Source organism: Ictalurus furcatus, chromosome 6 (assembly GCF_023375685.1).
Source record: "Ictalurus furcatus strain D&B chromosome 6, Billie_1.0, whole genome shotgun sequence".
Classification (NCBI taxonomy): domain Eukaryota; kingdom Metazoa; phylum Chordata; class Actinopteri; order Siluriformes; family Ictaluridae; genus Ictalurus; species Ictalurus furcatus.
Window position 1 is genome coordinate 15,249,372 of NC_071260.1, and position 16,757 is coordinate 15,266,128.

The window sequence follows — 16,757 nt, forward strand, 5'->3', positions numbered from 1 at the left end:
TTAGTGGGGAAAAGAAGCATTCTCTAGATGTATATTTAAAATTATGCACAATTCCAACCTCATTGCTTGTAATTATGTGTTTCTATACACTCACTGAGCACTTTATTAGGAACACCTGTACATCTAGTCATTCATTCAGTTATCTAATCAGCCAATCACGTGGCGTCAGTGCAATGCATAAAATCATGCTGATACGGGCCAGCAGCTTCGGGTAATGTTCAATTATAAGAATGGGGAAAAAATGTAATCTCAGTGATTTTGACCCTGGCATGATTGTTGGTGTCAGATAGGCTAGTTTGAGTATTTCTCTAACTGCTGATCTCCTGGGATTTTCACACACAACTCTCACAAGTCTCTAGAGTTTACTCTATGGTGCAATAAAGAACAAATATCCAGTGAGCGGCAGTTCTGTAGATTAAATGCCTTGTTAATGAGAGAGCTCAATGGAGAATGGCCATTCTGGTTCAAGCTGACAGAAAGGCTACAGTAACCACAGTACACTCTGTACAATTGTGGTGAGCAGAAAAGCATCTCAGAATGCACAACATGTTGAACCTTGAGACAGATTGGCTTCAACAGCAGAAGACCATGTCGGGTTCCACTTCTGTCAGTCAAGAACAGAAAGCTGAGGCTGCAGTGGGAACAGGATCACCAAAACTGAACAGTTGAAGACTGGAAAAACGTAGCCGGTCTGATGAATCTCGATTTCTGCTGAGGCACACAGATGGTAGGGTCAGAATTTGGCACCAACAGCATGAATCCATGGAGCCAACCTGCCTTGTGTCAACAGTCCAGGTTGGTGGAGGTGGTGTAATGTTGTGGGGAATGTTTTCGGCCTGTTAATACTAATCAATCATCGCTTGAATGCCACAACCTATTGGAGTATTGTTGCTGACCATGTGCATCCCTTCATGGCCACAATTTACCATCTTCTAATGGCTACTTCCAGCATGATAATGCACCATGTCACAAGCAAAAGTCATCTCAAACTGGTTTTATGAACATGTCAATGAGTTCAGTGTTCTTCACTGGCTTTCTGAGTCACCGGATCTGAATCCAGTAGATCACCTTTGGGATGTGGTAGAACTGGAGATTCGTAGCATGAAAGTGCACCTGGAAAATCTGCAGGAATTGATATGAATACATTATTTGGATTATTAAAGATAATATGTTCTAAACAGATACAAATAGGAGGCACACTATACATTTTTTAGAAAGCTTGCCAGAAAGTCTAGTCCTTGTTGATGGTCTTAGTATCTTTCTTGTTACTAATTTGTATGCCAAGCATGCCCTTAAAATATACCTCCAACTGGAAGGAAGCTATTGAAGAAAAACAATTTCAGACATCTGACCTTGTTTTGACCTTGACTGTTTGGATCAATACCAAACTCTACGCAGTTCATCTGTTGGTTACAGTGATAACTCCATATGAATCCTAAAAAACATTCAACCACTCGTTCTTGAACTATCGCGCTAACGAGAAGTGGTGTAATCGGAATACAGGTAGAGATGTGCACTAAACAAATATAGATACAGTTATGGGCATTGTATTAAACCCCTATAGTACATATAATAATGGACATGAAAAAAACATGAAACATTTTGCAGTCCCTGATACCCACACAGCTGAAGCTGCAGGGGGTAACTTCTTATAGACTGCAGCATTGAATGAGTGTCTCGGTCGAGTGAACTGATGTCTTGCGGTTTCTAATGGCTGGAACATCAAATGGCCTCTGCTGGACAAATGGACCATGAGTTCTTTGGCCGCATCTGGTGATCACACAGGTGGTTTTACTTTTACCCTGCAGGGGTGCTGAGCATCTATAACACTGGGTGTCTTCATTTTTAGAAAGGTGCAACATTAATCACTCTGCTCACAGTCCACAAATAGATCCAGTGGAGCCCTGGGCAGAGTTCGTGTAAAGTACAGAGGTTTTTTTTTGTGTGATCTGCAGTTTTTTTAATCTGCAAGTAGCCTTAGGAAGAATAGATGTGGTGACCCACTTTATCATTGCTCATGCACCCATCGCTTTTTTTTTTTAACAGTGTCTTTCAGAAATCTGCCCTACTCTGTCGGCTGACGTTGATCAGGACGATGATGTCAGGAAGTCAAGACAGATAGAAACAAAGTACCAAGAAAAGACATAATGTTTCTTCTAAATGGCAGGAACATGGAGACAGGAGACAGCTGCTTTCTCTTTGCTCCGAGCAGAGGAGCCTGTCTGAGTCTCGGACTAATTGTAAAATATGACCTTTAGAATTCAATGCCCAACCTGTATAACACCCCCCCCCTCCACCCAGAAACCACCCCCCCCCCCCCCCCCGCCAGACACTGGTGTAGTTCTCTCTCTCTCCCTTTCTCTCTCCTTTTTAATTGTTTTTCAACCTACTGCCTATTTCCCGTAACAAAAAAAAAAAAAAACCCAGCTAAATGTGAATTAAAGCCTCATGTTATAAGCAAGGCAAAGTTATGACATTAGGAAATCTCACATTAAATTACAGAGGAATAGAATGCACCATTAGCAGTAATGGGATGAAAATAATAAGCAATTGGGGGAAATGAGTAGACAATTACAGCTAATGAACCTCAGAAAACTTTTTATCTTAAGCTCTAATGCGCACTGATGCTATTATGTCAGTTCAAGTAACTGTTCAACTAACTGCTTATGCCTTGTTTGGCTACTTGAACCAAGAACCAAGCAAAGTGTAACCTTTAAATGTATACCTCAGGTTATTAGTGATCCATGAACCCATTCCCACACACACACACACAAACACAGACACACACTTTTTGTTTTTAGACAGGTCTCTACCTCTATAGTATTCTTCAACCATTGTGTTTTGAACAATTTAACAAAATTATCAAAATCCCGAAATTGTTGAAAATTAAAATCATTTGCAATTATTGTTAAACACGTGAACAAATTGCTGTAGAGCAAAATATTAAAATATAACAAACCTACATCATGGTTACTGATAATATAATGTTTCGACAGATTTACACTATTTCTGTTTATAGACGTTTACAGAAGAGTTTTGGCTGTTTCTCAATTCTAAGAACGCAAAGAACGGACTTGTGGTCTCGTGAACACCGGTCTCGCCAACATACCTTGAAAGAACGAACTCATAGAACGCATCTTTGTGAGAATTGAGATGTGTTGTGAGTTTCCTGTTGCGCAATGGACTGTACCAGCACATTTCTAGGAGTGGGACAGGGTCCTTATCTCTTCAGTGTTCCTTAAATAGATTTAATGTTAACTAGCTGATTAACCAAAAGTTCATTAATATGTTTAAATGTAGTAAGCTCTCTGTTTGCAGCTGTAACCTCATGTTAACTAAAAACTAAGCTAACTAAGCATATTTTGATTTAATTAGATTATTGTCGTTACAAACTTAGTTATGAGTCAGGCTTCCGTCATCCACTATTGTTTTGCCGCAATGATTTCTGGGACTTCAAGTGGGCTCGGTGCTCTCAGGTCTGCGTCTGATGCGTCCTTGATATCGAGAACACATCCGGGTAATTTCATGCATCCCCGGTACTTGCATTTTTGAGTATTGGAATTGAACTTCAGAGGTGGTTGATGACGTAGAACGAGTTCACAAGGACGCAAGATCACATAAGAACGCATTCTGAGAAACGGCCTTTGCCGATCAGGATTTTAGTTAAATCGTCTTGCGCTTAACAGACTGCTGAAATCGCATACAGGCTTTAGATATACAGTTGTGCTCGTAAGTTTACATACCCCCTGAGGAATCTGCAAAATGTTAATCATTTTAAAAGAATAAGAGGGATCATTAAAATTGCATTTTGCTTTTTATTTAGTTCTGTCCTGAATAAGCAAGTTCACATAACAGATGTTTACATATAGTCCACCATACACAATAATAGCTGAATTTACACAAATGAACCAGTTCAAAAGTTTACACACGCTTGAGGTTTAATACTGTGTGTCGTTACCTGGATGATCAACGACTGTGTTTATGTTTTGTGAGAGTTGTTCATGAGTCCCTTGTTTGTCCTGAGCAGTTAAACTGCCCACTGTTCTTCAGAAAAATCCTCTAGGTCCTGCACATTCTTTGCTTTTCCAGCATCTCCTGCATATTTGACCCCTTTCCAGCAGCGGCTATATGATGTTAAGATCCGTCTTTTCACACTGAGGACAACTGAGGGACTCCTACACAACTATTCCATAAGGTGCAAACATTCACTGCTGCTCAAGAAGGCAACACAATGCATTAAGAGCCAGGGGGACTTTTAAACAGGATGATTAGTGTAATTAGTTATAATTATATTTAAAGATCTTATTTATCTTTTTTTGTTTAATTATTTACATTTTGCAGATTCTGCACGGGGTGTGTAAATTTATGAGCACAACTGTAAGTGCAGGCTTGCTCACAAGCCAAGTTATGTAGGGTTGAAAAACACCCATTCACCCATGAAGGTTAAGACTGGTAAAGTGGATTTTATCAACACAAAGGCACGGGCCTGGTGATTCTTCTACACAAAATACTATGACCTTTGCCTCAATGGCAAGTTAAAAATTCTTTGATCACTGCATTTGACCTTTTCATTTTCTCATCCGTGAACATTTGAAAACTATGAAACCCATAGAGCATTCAGCAGCAAACACATCTGAAAGTGAAAGAGCTATCTCTTCAACACTAAAGTGGCTGTTGTAAGAGAGATAGTACATCCCTAATCCCTGTACTTCTTCATAACATATGGGAGCCAATCTGGCTTTACCAGTAGTGTGTGCTTATATTATTCCCAGCTATTACAGCTAAAATATGTCAAGAGTCAAGCTCGGACATTATATATACTATAAGAACTTATGGTGTTATTTGCTCTTGTAGAAGCTGTGCCAACATTTTGTTGTTGTTGTTATTGTTGTTATTGTTGTTTTTCCTTTCATGTCACCCATCTGTATCATTCCCTTTGTTATTATTTATGCCTTTCTTGCTGTTCTGCCTCCAAATGATCTACATCTGTCTGGCAGTTTTCATTAATGTTAAGTGGAAAAACATAACACTACCAATTAAGGATGGACTTAAAACTATATCACAATATTTTCTGGTATTTATTGCGATAACGATATCAGTAACAATATAAATGTAGTACCATTCACCACTGTTTTTGGCTACAAGTGACAGGTGCAGTGACTGCAGTCTTGAGATGCTTTAGAACAGTGATCTAAAAGATTTTTTCTGTAACCAAACCAGTTCCAGATTGTAGAGGTAGCTCCTCGTGTAGCGATAAAATCCTCCTTGGCTTCAGGTCCTCCTTCCACCCGTACTTGTTTTCGCTCTGCAGGTGAGCTGCGAACGGGTTGCAGACCGTCTCACACAGAAATACGTCATCAACTAGGCTTTATCGTTATTATCGGAGGAAGACTTCTTATTGTGGGGAGAATTTCTACCGGTATATCACAAACAATAAGATACCAATAACATTTTGCAGTACAAGGAGAAAAGAAAACAGACAGGACATGGTAGCTTTAACAGTAGGGAACGATTAGACTCTTCACAGGCTGTGAGTACACACATCACTTTCTTTCACCATGTTTAGCGCATACTGAAATGTTACTGGAGCATCACTGTTGTTATTGTTACTTTGTCGATGAGAGACGTCAGAGGAGAATTGCCTGGCTGGTTTGAGCTGACAGAAAGGCTACAGCAACTCTTTACAAATGTGCTCTTTACAAATATGGTGAGCAGAAATGCATCTCAAAAGCACAACACATTGAACCATGAGGATGATTGGCTACAACCACAGAAAACCGTATCATGTTCCATTCCTGTCAGCGAAGAACAGGAATCTGAGACTCACCAAAATTGGACAGATGCAGAGCGGAAAAAGACTAAGTGATGTGTGTGAAAGTCCCAGGAGCTCAGCAGTTTCTGAAACACTCTAAGCCACAGTCAAAGTCACTGAGATCACATTCTGATATTTGATGTGAACATTAACATTTTACTTTATGTTACTGTAAAATGTACATCACGCTTTTAGGTGGAAGCAAAATTACCCGATACCAATTTTTGGCTAACAAGCTAGCTAACCATAATTGAATGTCAGCTGAGTTAGCTGAGTTAACTCAGGAAAATATAAGTTATGAACTCTTTGTGGGTCTCAAACTGTTACTGGAGCGGAAAAAACCTGGCTAGTTACCTGCGCTATGAGGGGTTTTCCCAGGCCACCACACTTATAATACTGACTTGTGCCAGCATCATTAAAATGAAAATATTCCATGGCTAGCAGGCACATTCTGAACTGCAAGTACTGACCTTGCAGGACTCACATCAAAGCGGTCACCTGACAGAAGCCAGGTACATTTTTAATGTTTCTGAGAGTCACAGAGATTCATCTGCATTCACCTTGAAAGAAAGGCGACATATAAAATGCAGATATGGAAGAACAAGAATATGTCAAGCAGAAGGTCACTCCGACTGAGAGGTGTATGAGTACGTCTCTCTTCTAGCCGTTTAATTCTGTCAAAGCTTAATTAAAATGATTTAGTCAAAGAGGCTATCGGCCTGGTGGCACGACACAGGAGCAGAGACCAATTATGCAGCCTCTGACAAGCGCGAGATCCAATTTCCTCCTAGCTGGTGCTGCACCTCATTCACTGACATGAACGATGAGCGATCGCTGAAGAGAAGCGAGTGACAGCGAGTTAGCTAATATAATCTGAAGAGGAGTGCGAAGGCCAGATCGGATTTCTTCTGATCTGATGAATTAAATCACTGCACACAATGATCAATATTACTTTGATATATGAAAATGGATTTACAAGTCTCTGAGAATTTTGCCCACAGTAAACGTTATCTTGATGGTCTGTACTTTTATAACATTAGCGGTTCTACAAAGCACTTTACACTGTTTCTCATTCACACACCAATGGTAGCAGAGCTGCCATGCAAGGCGCTAGCTTGCCATCGGGAACAACTTGGGGTTCAGTGTCTTGCCTAAGGACACTTCGCCTTGTGGAGTCATGTGGGCTGGGAATCGAACCGCCAACCCTACGATTAGTGGACAACCCTTTAACACACTTCCTACAGTGTGGAATAAAGGAACTGGGGGAAAACAGAAACAGAACAGGTGATTTGTAGTATAAACGAGGTGCAGCTGATACACAGTAGATCAGTCTTCCAAGACTGGCCGTGCTACACTGGTGATTTGTAATCTCTAATCACAGAAGCAATAAATACAAAAAAATCATAGACAAAATGTTCAATTAAAGTCTACCAAGTGTACCTCCTTAACAGAGGCATTAACATAGTATAATCCCTGCACTGACCAACACAGGCCATCGTTTTATCATGAAACCACTGGAGTGAAAAAGCTGTTGACGCTGTAGTAATATGCTGAAAGCGTCTGTGGTCAGCGGTTCATGAACAGCTTGATGGATTGATAGTGTATGTGAACATGAACAGAAACTTCGAGTAACACAAAGTGGCACAAGCTCTCATGGAGAGTAGAGAAAATCAGAAAAAGGGAACACAAGATGGAGGACAGAGATAACGGATGAACATGGAGAGGAATGGTGCTCCAGTGGAAAGGATGAAGAATACAAACAAGGAGGAATACTAGAGCCAGCATGTGAAATCAGACTTCATGATTTATGAGCCCCTACCTGTATTTATAATCTCTAGCAACATACGAATAATAATCAAGACTCAGATTTCGTGACGACTTTGAGGGGAGATCGACCTTGGTGTATGTAAACAGCAAGCAGAGCTGAGCTTTGGTGTTATAATTTGATGGAAATCACAGCATGGCATAATAATGTTAATATTAATATTAATGATTGTTATCCAGTTACGGCTCTATAGAGAAATGATTTTTAAAAATTTTTTATTTCAAAAACAATGTTTTTTAAGAAGGTTGTTGATTAAATTAAAGCAAAAATGTGTTTATTTTGCTAGTTTACAGGATGTACTATATCATGTATATTTCCCAGAAAATGAGCAGAACATCTATTTTTTATATATTATTTTCATGCCCAAACTGACAAATTGGGAATATTTCAATCTAAGCCTTTAGAACTGAAACAAATACAGCAAAAATGTAAGTAAAAGTAAGTACGTTATGATCATAACGTACATGAGAACTCTTGCATACATTGTTTGCCATATGCAATATTTTTTCCTCAGTTATTAGCACGAAAGAATGATGTCGGGGATCCCCACCTTCTAAGTGTTAACCCCGATACAACAGTTAATATTTTCACATATACAATTCACACTATATCAAAGAAGTCCGATCACATTTAAAAATGATTCAAGAACGCATTGAGTGTTGGCCTGTAGTGCGATTCAATAATTGACTCCAAACAAACCAATGTAGAGAGTAAGGCTGCAACTAATGATTATTTTCATAATCGATTAGTTGGCCGATTATTTATTTATTTTTATTTTTTGATTGATCGATTAATTGGACTAGGGGGGCAAACTTTCAGTACCATTTTTTCGTTTATTTAAAATAAAATCCACAAACTGAGTGTTACAAATATAAACTTCAGACTAAAACTTTACACAACTATTTGTCCAAAACGGAAAAGAACACATAGACACACACCAGAATATATATTATTAATTTAGTGCATCTTGCATTTTGTGCATCTATAAAAATAATGCATAAATGCTTATATATATATATATATATATATATATATATATATATATATACACATAAAGTTTATATTATATAATAGTATATATGCATTATTTTTATGGATGCACAAAAAGCACTGAATTAAACTACAGTCCTAAATTAATCATTAAAACTCGCTTTCACTGCAGCTTGTGGTTTCGGCTAATCACTGCCTTTAGGAATAGTATTTTCATTCTGTTTTACTTCTGATCATAGTGTTTTAATTAGACATTACAGATTACTCGCGTTCCCACTGTGTATCTGTATCACCGCGTCTGCATTGTGAGTGAAGAGCAACGTGGCCTTGGTACTAACAGATCACTTCCGTTATAATAAAAAACAGAATTTACAGTGCAAGTGTGCAAACACATCATATAATGACAATAAACTTAAATTAAACTAAACCTTCTAAGCAATTAACGACAGCATCACTGTCGTGCTTCAGTGCTACACAAACTCCGCTTTATAAAGTTTGATCTTCTCCGCGGTGTTGAATAATAAACACCCCCCTGCCTTAGAGGACTTGGAGGTTGCACACTTTCTTCCTCAGTCACTTGACAATTTCGCCTCCGTCTGATGGTGACTGAGGTCATGTTGGGAATAAAAGGTAACACTGAGATAAACAGTAAACTGAAGAAAGTCATTGTCGGTGGTATCTGCTAAAGCTAGCGGTGTCGAATTACATGCGTATGACGTCATGCACCACTGAAAAAAACCCTGCTAGCGTTCCATTTGAGACTATACTACCTTTCTAAAATTTATACACTAGACAGTAGAGTACATAGTACATAGTGTAAGTGTATAGTACGTCACTTGGGACACAATTTTAGTATTTACTCTCTGTAGCGTGTTTTCGGAACAGAAGTAACGTAATGAGTAAACATGCCCCACGCCGCACGCAGACCGACAACGATTTTCATAATCGATTATTATCGATTTTATCAATTACAGCTCTAGTAGAGCAACCAATATCAACTGAAAAAATAAAAGCTAATTGAGCACAAAGAGAGATTATGAAAATTTTCACTATTTTGAAAACATATATATCGATTTAAAAAGACACTTTAATCAGTATAATAAATGTTATCGCCTAGGCCTAATAGTTAGCCCTCTCTTTTCCTATTGATAGCCCTAGTTTTAGACTATTGAAGGGCTCACAAGACTGCTGATGTGGCTCTGAATTTGCGTTTGACACCGTGCCATAAAGCAAGAAACAAGTGCAGAGGAGAAGGCAGAAAAGTTTATACGTGGACACCAAGCAACTACGCTAATTCAGTTACACAGAACCAGGAACACAGGGCCAGGCAGCCAAACAAGAGAGTTCTCTAATAGTAATAAGATCATCAAATGTTCCTGATTATTTTCAGGAACATTTACGATCCAGGAAGGTGTGACTGACAAATTCTATAAAAGACAATTTTTACGAAAGTGAGTTTAACAAATGTCAAGAAGATTTATTACAAGTTCTTACTAATATATGTGCTTGTAAACAATCTGTCAAATATTGTTTGTCTAAAGAAGCCTCGTTCCTGAGACAGAAAAGCTTTTCTGCGTGAACTTTTCTCCACTCCCCAGCTGCCCAGGTTCTGTGTCAGATTTGTTTGCCCTAATCATGTACTACAGCAACCTGGAACAAATAGCAGCTGGTATGTAACTTTAAACCCCCGAGGTGCGTGCTAGACGGCTAATATCATTAGAAGGGCATTGTGTTTCGTTGAATTTAGTCATAATCATATTGCGTGTGATTTTAAATCAGTAAGAAGTAACAGGCTTTGGCAGATAAGTGGGGAGAGGCTGTCACTGTGTTGACCCCCCCAGGTATTCAGGAAAAATGAACAACTAAGCAGTCACACACACTGAACTGTGGCCTCAGTGTTTTTGTAAGCACTCCATTAACAGCTTAATGCAAGGTCACCACACTGTGATATTAAAGCATGCATTAAAGCATTATTAAAAATAACCAGCTCATATGAAAATGAGTCCCTGAGTAATGTACAATGGAGTCTGCCTACATCGAGTGGCTCAAAAGCCAAATCCTATGTAATACTAAAACCAGTAAGATTGCTGTACAGGTTTTAAAATGCTTAGTAATCTAGTGACTATTTAAAAGCAAATCATGAGGAAATTATGAACTATTATTAATGAACAGAAAAAAAAGAAAGGGATTTTTTTTGTTGTTCTTCGAGATGAAGTACATTTATACAATGAACAGAGAGATGAACTAAACAACCAATAAATACGCACGGTGCAAATCATCAACAAACATTTATTACAAATTCCACAAAGCTTCACCATCCATCCATTTTTTGGCCTGGAGCCTATCCCAGGGGACTTGGTTGTAGGACAAGGTGCCAGCCCATCGCAGGGCACAATCACACACTATGGACAATTTAGAGATGCCAATCAACCTACAGGACATGTCTTTGGACTGGGGGAGGAAACTAGAGTACCCAGAGGAAACCCCCTAAGCACATGGAGAATATGCAGGCTCTGCACACACAGGGCAGGAACGAGGATCAAACCCCCAACTTTGGAGGTGCAAGGCAAATGTGCTAACCAGTAAGCCACTGTGCCCCCCTTAATATATTGTATGTATGTATTGTTCATATGTATGATCAAAATGGTATTTTATTTGATTTATTTCACAGTTATTACTGGATCTGTTCAGGTTCATTATTTACAAATGAAACATATTTCAGGGTGTTTTTTGTTCCTGTATTTGTTATTGATTTGCAGAATGAATATTTAAAGCATGGTCCTTCATGACCTGCTTCAATTATTTGTTAGTTCTACATTGTCTTTGTCTCATGTTAACCACAAGGGAAACAATATAATTACTTTTCAGGTCCATTCATTAGTAATGAAGCATAATGTATTATTCAACTCAAGTAGTTATCGTATTAGTTCATGACTTGCTCTTGCATAGTTGCTAGATAACTAAGAAATCGTATTGGAAAATGCCAGCAATAACAACTTCATGATTCACTGCATTAACTGATTAGACACCATACTATACTGTATGGTACATTACTGCTGTTATCTGCAATTATTTGCAAGTGCTGTAATCCACTGTATGTATCTACTGTACCGTACTGCATGCATCATACTGTTTATCTTTATCTGTATACTGGTTATCTCAACCTATTGCACCATAATTCCTATTTATTTCATTTAACCTAATTTCCATTTGCATTACTAGTATGCATCATACTGTTTACCTTTACCTGTACACTGTTATCTTAACTTATTGCACCATAACCTTACTTATTTCATTTAACGTATTTGCTATTCATTGCCTCTGTTCTCGTACACTGACAATGACAATAAAGTGGAACCGAACCTAACCTAATTTGATCATAAGGTACTGAAAACCAGCATAACTCTAATACTGTTCCATATTTCATACAGTATCTATTCAATATCATCCTACAATCAATCCAGTTGTACAAAGTTGGGACACTATAGAAAATGCAAAAAAAAACAAACAAACAAAAAGATTCATCTGAAATTTTATCTCATCCTGTACTATATTGAAAACACGTTATTAACACATTGTTTGATGTTTTACTTTGTGAATTAAATTTATTTTTGAAAATATACATTCATTTCAAATCTGATGACTGCAACACACCCCAAAAAAGTTGGGACAGTCGACTGTGTACTACTGTGTAACATCACCGTTTCTTTTAATAACACTTTTGGGATGTTTGGGACTGAAGTTTAGCAAAACCAATTTTCCCCATTCATCCATTTTGCATTTCCTCATCTGCACAACTGTACAGGGCCTTTGTTGATTTATTTTGCGCTTCATAATGCGCCACACATTCTCAATCAGAGACAGGTCAGGACCGCAGGCAGGCCATGTGTACATATCATTCTGCATTAATGGTGCCCTCACAGATGTGCAAGTTACCCATGCCATGGACACTGACACACCCCCATACCATGACAGACGCTGGCTTTTGGACTTGACGCTGATAACAGCTTGGATGGTCCTTTTCCTCTTTGGCCCGGAGAACAGGACATTTTTTTTTGTCCAAAAACTATTTGAAATGTTGACTTGCCGGACCACAAAACATGATTCCACTGTGCTACTGTCCATCTCAGATGAGCCCGAGCCCAGAGAAGTGGGTGGAGCTTCTGGACAGTGTTGATGAATGGCTTCTGGTTTGCATAGTAAAGCCTTAACTTGCATCTGTGGATGCAGCGGCGAATGGTGTTGACTAACAAAGATTTACCAAAGTATTCCCGAGCCCATGTCAGGATATCCATTACAGATTCATGCTGGTTTTTAAGACAGTGATGTCTGATGGATCGGAGATCACGTGCATTCAGAAGTGGTTTTCGGGCCTCACCCTTTACGCACAGATATTTGACTGGATTCCTTGAATCTTTTAATTATATTGTGCACTGTAGAAGGTGAAATGCCCCAAATCCTACCAATTTGTCTTTGGGGAATGTTGTTCTCAAAGTGTTGGATTATTTGCTGACGCATCTGTTGGCAGATTGGCGAGCCTCGACCCATCCTTGCTCTTGAATCACTAAGCCTTTTTTGAAGGCTCCTTGTATACTAGGATAAGACGATTGCCTCACCTGTTTCACATCACCTTCTTATTTCAACTTCTCACATCGCTACTGGAATGTGCTGCATGCATCAATTTCAAAATAAACGTTTATCTTCAAAAAAAAAAACTATGCAGTTGATTAGATAAAACATCAAATACCTTGTCTTTATACATTTTTGTTTAAATACAAGTCAAAGTACATTTACAAATCACTCCTCTTTGTTTTTATTAGCATTTTCCATACTGTCCCAACTTTTTTGGAATTGGGGTTGTACCATTAGGCATGTTCTATAGTGTAAATCTTTCAGAGACAAGTCTTCAAGGAAGCAGTGGCTTTAATAAATTGGCTCTGAGGATGCACAGTTTCAGACAGTCGATGTGGGGAATGTGCCGGTGAATATTTATTTCAGTGCTACACTAGAGCACAGCAATGTGGTGCAAATCAGCAATAATTTGGATGACAGCATAGCAGACCTTGAGAGGAAACAAGTGAAGAGAGCAACAGAATGACACAGGGCAGAAGTTGTGAAAAACCGACACAAAAATTTCATTTCTTCAAGCCAGAATATCCAAACCACTGACTAATAAAGTGCCATTTCATTAAAGCCAGTTTATCAAGTGAGCTCGCTGTGTCCCTATCTCCAGTAGGAGATATATATCAAGAGAAGAAATTACTTGTGAGAGAGTGGGAAAGACCGTGGTCAATACAATAAATGTAGATGATATAGACAGATGGAGTATGAGGGGTAAAAGTGAAGTGGTTGAGGACAGACACAAGCCAATAATCTCAAGAAATTCAGAGGGATGGGAAATGAAATGGGTGAAAAGAGAACACAGTAAGCAAAAATCTAGAAGAAAATAAGGCATGGACCATGAAAAAGAGAAACTCAAGTCAAGAGACAATTACATATCTTAGATTGACGGGAAAGGAAAACGAAGACAAAGAATGCCTATGCTATTGACTTCAATGGAAATGGAAAAAGCTGAGATGGAGAATAAAGACTCCTCAATCTTATTTCTTTCCATCCTCCTAAGCAGGTTTGTGGTTACGCTCATAAGGTTGATGTGAGATGAGGTTGTACAGTGGGCACAGCTCCCCTGTGGAAAGCTACAATCAAAGAGATTTTTGGCTCATGCCCTCCCTGTCCCCAGAGGAGTCAGGATTATAAATGAGTTTGTGTGGCTGTTCTCCATCAGCCATTTAAACTCAGGTCAAGTGCACCCCTGCTTCACCCTTGCTCAATTATCATTGTTATATTCCCAAGATACATGTTGTATAGTAATCATGGGATAAGTGGGGCACAAAAACATTTTTCATTCAGCCAGTCATTGATGTCCATTTATCATAGATGACTCTGGACAGAAGACAATTGCTATGTTTACATACAGCCTAATAATCCATTAATAATCCAATTTATAGCTCAATTGGAATTCATGTAGCCAATAAACCCCAATCTGAATAGAGTACTGCTTTTAATAATCTGTTAAATAGATGACTAACAGCCATGAAAATTTTTAGTCTGGTTACTTTCACTATCAGAATCTGTGTGTACATTCTATGCAATGTTAGGTTAGCACAGCCTCGATTCCAACAAAATTTCCCATCACCCCCAGCACGTCACATTAATCACGCGCCCCTGTGTCACGTTGTAATCTAGAGATTGCTGCAAGAATGACGCATTTTTGTAGGCCAACTCAGAAGATAGACTCACGCTGGTTCCCTCTGACGAAAATCCAATAGGATTTTTTCATTGGCTTTTGGATTATTGCAGGAAAATTATCCTAACATGTTTTGTTTATTGAGATAATCTTCACAAGCGAACACAATTTTTATGAAGTTTGAAACTTAAATACAATCGCCAGAGGTAAAAAGCTAAAGGTAGGCTATAAACAAATTACACCATGGTCACATGACTTCAACATCACCACCACGAAGCTTCCGACAACTCTTTCAATCTTTATTTTTTAAAAATGTTCCCTGATAAGGATCCACTGTGCTCTTTTTGTGGATGAATCTGCCCCAAAACGTTTTTGGGACTGTGTCCATGTTGCATTATTTTGGAGAAAATTCCATTTGTTTATACATGCATCTCTTTTGGATAGTTTTCCTTTGTGGTATTAGAGATGTTTTATTTGACTTCTGCAGTTTTGATAAAACTTTAAAGAATAAGTATTTTTATAAGTATGATAAATGTGCCTCCAGGAACTCTAAAGCTTTAAAATCCATCTCATTGTGTAATATATATATATATATATATATATATATATATATATATATATATATATATATATATCACATATTCTTATAATGCATGTTTGAATGTTTTTGTACTGCTCAAATCTATTAATTGATTATTCTAGAATTTATAGAATTTATAGCAGTACAATTTGGAAAAAAAAACAAACACTTCAATTGGAAAATAATTTAAATGGATAAATCTACAAGTTGGAAAGTTTGAGTTGGAATAGTTCGCAAGACCGCAAGTATAAACACAACGAGGTTGTAGTAGATGAGTTTTCCTGTTCGTCGTGATCACGTTTAATGTCCCTGACAACCTCTGTATTCCCATTTAGCCACTTGTTAACAGCCTCCTTTTTCAAGACACGTAAAAGCTTAAAAAATCACGAGTGGGGTTTTGCTGATGTATTTTATGTCGTAGAATAAAACATGAAAATATCCTGAGTTTGAGTTAACCCCAGACCTGATTTCTATGGAACCGGAAGTGCTAAAATGCTAACTCATTTCCGGGTTTTAGGACTGATTTTCACAGCACTCTTTTGAGCACTGGTATTTAAGTTCTGTCTTTGGTAGCACTCACTGTCTATCTTTTGTCACCTTCACTTCGTGTTTTGTGTATGTTTCCATGTTTACCAAGGTATTGTTCATGTTCTGGTGTTTAAAGACCAGTCCAGGAAGAAAATTCCTCCACTGACAGTGCAATTTGTTATAATAAAGTGTTCTGGGTAAATTCATCACAACTGCCTTTGACATTTGCAAGCAATCACTTCAGACTCGTGTACTTAGCACTGTTATGCTAAGCAGCTGGTTAATTATCAGCAGACAGCTATTACTAATGATAAGTGAGGTCACCCAACTCAAAGAGGGCTAAGTCTTATAAGAAGCGGTAGTGTAATTAGTATAGAAAGGCTGTGTTGCAGGTGAGGAAGCTAATCTACCTTAGCATGTACATTAGCTAAACTTACACCTGCAGCTTTCTGAATTTCGCATATAAAAATGTATTTGGGTAGCAAAACATTGAAGGGCACAGAATCAGCTGTACCTGCAATAAATCCAGCTGTAAATATGCTGCAATATATTGCGATAAACATTCAGCTTCCACTTTATTAGGGACACCTGTACATTCATGCAATTATCCAATCAGCCAATTATGTGGCAACCGTGCAATCTATCAAATCAGAGCAAGTGCTTCAGTTAAGGGTCACATCAAACAGGAGCTGACAGGAATGCTACAGTAAGTCCGATAACCACTCTTTATAAGCAGGCTGAGCAGAAATGTGAGCATCTCACATTACACAACACA

The 16,757-nt window shown here is 38.3% G+C and overlaps 1 protein-coding gene across 1 annotated transcript in view; it reads right to left on the reverse strand.

Moving 5' to 3' along the window:
- kcnh3 (potassium voltage-gated channel, subfamily H (eag-related), member 3) overlaps positions 1–16,757 on the reverse strand; it is a 173,538-nt gene that overhangs the window by 114,400 nt on the left and 42,381 nt on the right. The window lies entirely within an intron of this gene.